Raw genomic sequence first — 9,077 nt, forward strand, 5'->3', positions numbered from 1 at the left:
AGTTTCTATTTTAAATGCTTTGTCTTGTTGTCTCGAAATGCCTCATCAAGTTTCGGATAGTGGTTTGGAGATTAGCCCTAAAAATTGGCTTAAATCTTGTAGCCTCTCGCACAGAACTTGTTGTAAAAGACTACAATCTCTCCCTTGCATGCACTATCAGAGTGAGTGGAGGGTCTCAACCGCATGCATGCTCGTGTCATGGGAGAAGCTAGGGGGCTTAATTCATTGAAAAGCTAGGTTAACTCAGGGGTTGGGCACCTGGAGTGGTGGATTAGCTCATTGGGGTCGTGTAGCACCTAAGGGAGGTATGTGAAGTGTTGGTTTTTCGGTTCCACTTCCTTAACTACACTTATGGAGTTGCAGTTCATCACATGTTTACCCTGGTGGACCAGTTAACTTGGGTAAATGTGAGAGAAAAACGTTACAAAACTTATATTAAATTTTTTATACTTCTAAATAAAAAATTTAAATTAATATATATATATATATATATATATATATATATATATATATATATATATTTGTTTAATTAGCAAAGTTCAAGTGGAGGAATAATTTTTTTAGTAAAAAAATGTATTTTGAATAATAAGAAATCACAATCTTCTCAAAATGAAATCACCTGATTTCAAGTAAAAAACTATTTGTAACCACTCACTTAGTAATCAAACTAACGTGAATATAAACTTGGTTGTTGCCGGCCACTAGATTTCTCACTCATTAAAAAAAATAAAAAACAAAAAAACTTTATATATATATATATATATATATATATATATATATATCGCATGGTGCAACTCAATTAACGATGTTCTATATTATGAATTATTATTATTCAAATGATATAATTCAAAATTCAAATCTGTCATCAAACCAACAAAAAATTATACACATATTTTCAAACTAATAAATAAAATTTTCAATGCATAACTCAATTAAATTAATTCAATAAAAATTTATCGAAATGTTCCTATTTTATAAATTATGTCAGTAGTATTTATAACTTTGAATCACTCAAATTTTGTACCAGAACTATCTTCACAAAATTTCATACTTCACCCACCAAAGCGTTAATTAATTAGACTAGGCTTTTTCGAATTTGCCCTATCGCGTATGTTTCACGTGGTTTTCAATAGATCCTGCTATGATATCATTGGCCGTTACGGTTCTGCCTCCGACCCCACTCCGCATACTATGGAACTCCAATTTAAAAAATATAACACAAATTGTGGAAGATTGTCGGAGCACTAAGATGATAATTGCAAGCTTCGCATCTACCCCTAACTGTAACGGACAATCATTGCAGTGTGAACGAGTTTTTTAAGTCCATGGAAGGAAATGTTCTTGGGGAATAGAGCATCAAAATCCTTTTAACTTTATATTCATATTTAGTATAAAATTCACATATAATTTGTTTATATAGAGAGATATATAGTATAAAATTCACATATTATTTATTTATATATAAACTTATAATATATAGTATGAATGCTTGTAATTTAGTTTTTTATTAATGAAATGGATGAAATCTTTCGAAATAAAATTTATGTGTCCATGTTTGAGATGGCGGTTTTCAGTATATCCTGCTATGATATCATCGGCACTCCGCATACTGTGGAACTCCTATTCCAAAAATCTTGCGTAAAAGGTGGGAAATTGTGGAATCCGTAGGATAATAATTGCAACCTTGGCATCTAGCCAAAAAGCCTCAGGGACAATAATGGCAGTCTGAACGAATATTTTAAGTACAGGGGAAGAAAGGTTCGTGGGAATCGCTTTACGGCATCAAATTCCAATTCCAACGTAGGGTTTTAATTATTGTTGTTGCGTGATAACTTTAATGCAATTATGCTGGTTGAATCTGAGGTAGCCTCATAAATATCTAAACGCGCAGTCATTGCCAAGATTTCCCTGGGCACTTCACAAACCCCACGTACAGACGAAGGCTCTGTGGTCGGATGCAATAAAGCAAATGCAAGTAACACGTTAGGGTCGGAAAACAAAAAATTGGATTGGGGCTCAGCCTTATCATTCATCTAAATGCGTAGAAGTCATTACCAAGATTCCTTTAAACAGGACTATACACAGCACAATATCTCACTATTTCATCCGAATATCAATTCTGATCGACAAGTAGTTAGCATCATATGCATCTAAAGGCTCACTGTCACTGCCAAGATTCCTATTCATAGACCCCACCAGTAGAATCTCTCACAGTTTCATCTAATTCTAAAGTGGAGGCTGATAGGATGTGATAAAGGAGAAAATCTATCAGAAAAGCTTTATATTCATAACCTCTTCCATACGATTCCCCGGAATATGAAACGGTATGTAGCTTTTATGCAGTTATGGAGAATAGTTTGAACTCCGAAAGCTTTACCTTTTATGCATCAAAAAATATAAAACTGACCGTTTCTTATGAGTTGGCAGAGTCGGAACGAAGAAGTGATAGAATCCGCTTGTCTGGAAAGTGAGATTCCACAATAATAATTGGAAAAAATATCATTAAGATCTCATACTTCAATTCTCCGTTCATATTTGTCAAGTTTATACATCGATTAAGAAAATGTTCATAGATATCCATAGACTATGTTCATATTTGTCAAGTTTATACATAGACTATGTACAAATATCATTTATGTCTCAAATAGTTCAATTCTCCGTTCATATTTGTCAAGTTTATACATAGACTATGTTCATAGATATCCATGGATCCGTACGAATAAGGGAGGTACATTGCCTCCTATAAATACGATCGATCTCCCAGAGTACAACATAATCTTCCCTTCATCGTCTTCTATCCTCCTGTTAGTTGTTCTCCTCATAACCGGGAATGTCTCTAGGGAGTTGTAGACGAGAGATGGTTGAGAAATTGGCTAGATCTTTCGATGTCTGTAAATGGCTGCTTATTACTTTCACGCTGTTGATCTCAATATTTCCTCTGATCCGATGCAGGCATGTAACCAACTTTCCAGTACATGAAGTAGTTGGTGTAGGATTACTAGAGGAACCCCTTATTGGATTGAGAATAGATCTTGTGCGTACAGATTCACCTCTTTCTCCATTCTCTCCAAGAAATATTACATCCACTGAGCCTCTGAAATGAGTGATCAAACGCAGTCAAGACAGACTACAAAAACTGCAGAGATCTGTTGATGAAGTGAAGGCAGTGGAGGATCCAGTATATGCAGGAAATGGAGAATTTCTCATGAAGATGGCGATTGACACGCCATCATTATCCTTTTCTGCAGTTCTGGACACCGGCAGCGACCTGACATGGACGCAGTGCAAGCCCTGCAGTGATTGCTATCGGCAGCCAACTCCAATCTTTGATCCCTCCCACTCTTCCAGTTACAGTAAGGTCCCCTGCTCAAGTTCTCTTGCCAAGCTCTCCCAATGTATTCTTGCAGTGGTTCAAATTGCGAATACTTGTATACTTATGGTGACCAGTCCTCCACGGAGGGTATCCTTGCTTACGAGAGCTTTACCCTTTCTTTTCAATCCCTTCCCCATATTGCGTTTGGCTGCAGGCAGGACAATGAAGGAGGTGGCTTTACCCAAGGAGGTGGATTAGTAGGCTTCGGCCAAGGTCCTCTGTCCTTCATTACACAGCTTGGACAGTCTGCGGGTAACATGTTTTCTTATTGTCTCGTCTCTGTTATTGATCCACCTTCCAAAACCAGTCCTTTGTTTGTAGGCCAGACCGCTAGTGTCATGCCCCTACACCTGGGGTAGTCTTCCAACCGCTTGTAGCAAGGTTCGGCACCACCGAACGCTTTCTTTTCACCAATACTAACATTCGTGGACTACGCCTACTTTCACATTAACATTACTTAGCTTGTGTTTCGCAACCAAGTAAGCATACAATTATCCTTTATACTTAATGAAGCCCATACTCATTCATTATCATCATGCAATTATACCAAGAACAACAACAATTGCAACAAGTATAAAGGGGAGGGGCAACTCCCCGTAATGTGAGTATGCCGGACAATTTTATTAAGAATATTAGTTTACAATACAAGTGTGTCTTGGCCGAACCAAGTCTCACACTTAACCGAATAATACAAAGAGAGGCAAACCTGCCTTTACAACATCTTGTGCATCTCTTGCACAAAGGACGGTGCTCACCCGAGCCACCAAGAATCCTTGCCAAGTCTTACACCAAGAACCGCACCTTAGAAATCCACCTGGGCACACCTTGCCCAATCCACAACCGGTTACAAGAGACCTTCCAAGTGCTCCTTTAAGACCTGTGCATGAGGTATGCGCATCACCCCTTAAATCTGCGCACTTTTACCTCTCTACCTTGTGCGTACTTCTCCAAGTGCGAAGTTGTGTGTCTAAAATGATTCCAACGTATGTTATTTATATGCATGTTACATTAGTTTTACATGTGGTCCCTTATGTGGGTGGTAGCCCCTTGGCCGACCCCCAAACTAGCATCCACACACCCATAAAACGTTCTCCTTGCGTCGGCCTTGCTCTCACGCAAGTCCTCCTCCAAGTCGCTATATGTGTCGTTCAACACTTAGCCATTTCTAAGTGTTTCACCTTTCGTCGCATTAATTGTCACATTTTCTCCGCAGCTCGTCGCACGCCCGTGTCACCGCACCCGCCCGTCGTGCAGCCCTCACCTGCCCGTCGTGCAACCCGCGCCCAATTTGTGCGCCCGTGCCCGCCCGTGCGCCTGTGCACCCGCCCGCGCGCCCGTCGACCGCCCGTGCACCCGCGCGCCCGTTGACTTGCCCGGCGCCCAACTGCGCCCGCGCTCGGGTAGAACTCGAGGACCTTACATCCTCCTCCACCTGAAATCGTTGTCGTCCTCGACAACATACCATCCCGGTAGCCATCCACCAAGATCACCATCATCCACGATGTCGACCTCTCCACATAGAGCAAACATCCTTGCAACATATGTAGAGCCTCATCTCCATCATGCCTCGACTTAGCGACCAACTGCCACCAAGCTCACCATACCAAGGTATGCACCTCAACGGTATGCTCGCCATCAGATATCATTTCGATCCATGATTACTAACCCTGTCTTCATCATGTGTCCTCATGTGAACTGCTGCCATGATACTCCAACACGATGCCAACACATCTTTGCCCACTGCATGCCCTCATGTCTCGAACTAGTCGGATGGCCAGTCCAACTGCCACGCTCAAACCATGAGAGTGAACATCCTCATGTCACCATCAGTCGTTTCTCAAAACATCCTATCACATCCTTGACTTGTCAAGAATCTATCTCCATAATCCATGCTCAAGTCCATGGAACTCCATCCACCTCATCTGCAACATGCTGTCCATGATGTTTGGTGTCAATGTGCTACATGAAATCAGCCACATCTATCCCAACATCATCATGTGTGTGTGTGTCTCCTCCATGTGAAGAGATCATCTTGTCAACCTGACTCTCGATGTGCCACATCTAGGTCCATGAAGCACCCCTTCATCATATCCACAATGTGCCATCCCTCAAGTCTGCCATCGAAACAAGTATGCACTTGTCTCATCTATCCATGTGTCAAAGTAGTTGAGTCTCGGCTCAACCCATGCTCAAGTCAAGGCATCATCATCATCATTGTAACTTCATCACCCCAAAGTGTCTCATATCGATCATCCACATCAAGTCACTCTTCCAAGCCATGCCCATACATGTACTTTGAAAGTATGCATCCCATACTGCATCAAAGTCTCCTGACCTCAGCTCCTCAATGCATCAAATCCTCTAAGTCCACCATGTATGAAGTCCCTAAAAGTCACAACAATCTCATGTCATCATGAGCTCCTTGAGTCATCTCCAACCAACATCTCCATGTAGTAGGAATTCTCCATAACCTGCTCACAAATCCATCCAAGTCCATGGTCTTGTTGTACAAGAGTGCACAACCTCTTCATAGGCTCATAAGTAGTAAGTCTCCATGTCACACTAGCAAATCCATCTGCACAACATCCCTGCCTTGGAACTCTTCTGTGGATGTCCATGACACCTCTACAAGTGCTCCCACACAATGTCCCTGCATAAGACTACTATGCTCCATGCCTCCAACTTGATGTCCGTGACTAAGTTGTCTATGTAGTCCAACCAAGTAGACTCATTACAACCATCGGCCATCCTCATCCAAGTCTACAATCTTCGGTCTAGTGAACTCGGTCATCCAACCATATCATCATCATCGCGAGTCCCTTCCATCATAGCTCTTCCACCAAAGTGTCCATCAAGACTGTCTCTTGGTCTCGGCCATGAGAAGTCCACCCAAGCATCATAAGTGTGTGCCCTCCTCAATCTTTCCATGAGTCATGCCGGGCACTTAGCCATGTGACTAAAGCATGACCCAATCATCCACACCGATCATCAAGTTCCTCCCTTGTCAAGGGCCTTTGTACCTTCTACCATAAGGTCACAAACAACCCCAACGAGTCCTGCAACAATCAACAATCCTTGCTTCTCCATACAAGGTCTCATCCTAGTCATCCATGGCAAGATCCTCCATAGCATAGGCAAACTGGCTTTGCCTCTCCCTGCATACGGTCCATCCACCAAATGCCCAAATGAAACACAAGTATCAATACTTACTTCATCATCATGAGGCTCTTCCTCATTCATCCATGTCTACAAACTGCACGATCCTGGTCCAACTTGATCATCCTCAAGTTCATCCTCCATCATGGTCATGTCTGCAACATCTTCAACTGTCATGGCTTCCTCTTCCTTGTTAGCACAATCTGCAACTTCATCTTGCTCCATTGTCCAACCAAGTTGAAGAAGCTCATCTTCAACATTCTTTTCCAAGACTGCAAGCTTCTCTCGAATCCGGGGATTCTCTTCTTTCAACCGCTTCAACTTGTATAAGGTAAGAAAGAGCTTCCCTTCACCTTCCCCCAAACTTGCCATACCTTGTCGTTCAGCCTGGTCCAAGCACTAGGCTTCACCTCTGCTAAACCTGCTTCCACTGTCATGAGCAACCCTGCTCAAACCGAGTCTTGAAACTACCTTCAAATGCTTGAACACTTGAACCGTGTTCAAGCTTCAATGTCACATGTCATCAACTTCAAACCTTCACGAGCAAACCTTGCTCTGATACCACTTGTCATGCCCCTACACCTGCGGTAGTCTTCCAACCTGTTGTAGCAAGGTGCGGCACCACCGAACACTTTCTTTTCACCAATACTAACATTCGCGGACTACGCCTACTTTCACATTAACATTACTTAGCTTGTGTTTCGCAACCAAGTAAACATACAATTATTCTTTATACTTAATGAAGCCCATACTCATTCATCATCATCATTCAATTATACCAAGAACAACAACAATTGCAACAAGTATAAAGGGGAGGGGCAACTCCCCGTAATGTGAATATGTCGGACAATTTTATTAAGAATATCAGTTTACAATACAGGTGTGTCTTGGCCGAACCAAGTCTCACACTTAACCGAATAATACAAAGAGAGGCAAACCTGCCTTTACAACATCTTGTGCATCTCTTGCACAAAGGACGGTGCTCACCCGAGCCACCAAGAATCCTTGCCAAGTCTTACACCAAGAACCGCACCTTAGAAATCCACCCGGGCACACCTTGCCCAATCCACAATCGGTTACAAGAGACATTCCAAGTGCTTCTTTAAGACCTCCGCATGAGGTATGCGCATCACCCCCTAAATCTGCGCACTTTTACCTCTCTACCTTGTGTGTACTTCTCCAAGTGCGAAGTTGTGTGTCTAAAATGATTCCAACGTATGTTATTTATATGCATGTTACATTAGTTTTACATGTGGTCCCTTATGTGGGTGGTAGCCCCTTGGCCGACCCCCAAACTAGCATCCACACACCCATAAAACGTTCTCCTTGCATCAGCCTTGCTCTCACGCAAGTCCTCCTCCAAGTCACTATATGTGTTGTTCAACACTTAGCCATTTCTAATTGTTTCACCTTTCGTCGCATAAATCGTCACATTTTCTCCGCAGCTCGTCGCACGCCCGTGTCGCCGCGTCGGCCTGTCGTGCAGCCGTCGCCCGCCCGTCGTGCAGCCCGCGCCCACTTTGTGCACCCGCGCCCGTCGACCGCCCGTGCACCCGCGCGCCCGTCGACTCGCCCGGTGCCCAACCGCGCCCGCGCTCAGGTAGAAATCGAGGACCTTACAGCTAGTTTGAAGGCGAATACTTTCAGTTCGACACCCCTGGTTCAAAGAAGATCGACGCCAACTTTCTATTATCTTTCATTGCAGGGAATCAGCGTTGGTGGCCAATTATTGGACATCCCCGATGGTACTTTTGATCTTCAATTTGATGGGAATGGCAGAGTTATCATAGACTCTGGAACTATTGTCACATATATTGAACGAACTGGATATGACACTATGAAGAAAGCATTGATCTCATCAGTTAGTCTACTGCAGGTTGATGGGTCTAACATTGGATTGGACCTCTGTTTTGACCAGCGATCTGCCTCTTCAACTTCAAACTTTCCGACAATAACTTTCCACTTTGAAGGAGCAGATTTCAATTTTCCAAAAGAGAACTACACATATACTAATAGCAGTGGCATAGGTTGCCTTGCAATGTTACCCAGCAATGGGATGTCAATATTCGGAAATATTCAACAACAGAACTACCAAATACTTTATGACAACGGGAGGAACGTGCTATCCTTTGCGCCTACGGTCTGTGATACCCTGTAACTTGTAAGCAAGAAGATAGGCTATGGTGCTTAGCGTTTGCTAAGGGTATGGTTTTTCTGTCTATATATATCTTGTGCTGCTGTAACAGTTGACGCAAAAAACAAGAAGATAGGCTATGGTGCCAGTATTTGTTAGGAGTATGGACTTTCTATATCTATATATTTTGTAATTTCCTACTACCACTATAACCGTTTGGACGCAACAATATTTACATATTGTGTATTTATAGAATAATAAAGAGCGTTGTTTCAGCCTATTTCAAAATTCTTAAACCCAGGATCTGTTTATGTCAATGGAATAGAGAAATTGAAGGTGATTACTAGGATAACAAGGTGGACTAAATATTTCTCCCGTAAAATTGGTTATCAGACTAATAGAAGTTTATCATAA

At 42.3% G+C, this 9,077-nt stretch overlaps 1 pseudogene; it reads left to right on the forward strand.

Annotated features, from left to right (window-relative positions):
- Nucleotides 1-2,774: 2,774 nt before the first annotated feature.
- LOC149263847 (aspartic proteinase nepenthesin-2-like) lies at nucleotides 2,775-8,687 on the forward strand (annotated as a pseudogene).
- The last annotated feature ends 390 nt before the right edge of the window (nucleotides 8,688-9,077 follow it).

The sequence above is a fragment of the Pinus tabuliformis genome, chromosome 6 (genome assembly GCF_031772625.1).
Source record: "Pinus tabuliformis cultivar Carrire ecotype Pingquan chromosome 6, CPIR1, whole genome shotgun sequence".
Lineage (NCBI taxonomy): Eukaryota > Viridiplantae > Streptophyta > Pinopsida > Pinales > Pinaceae > Pinus > Pinus tabuliformis.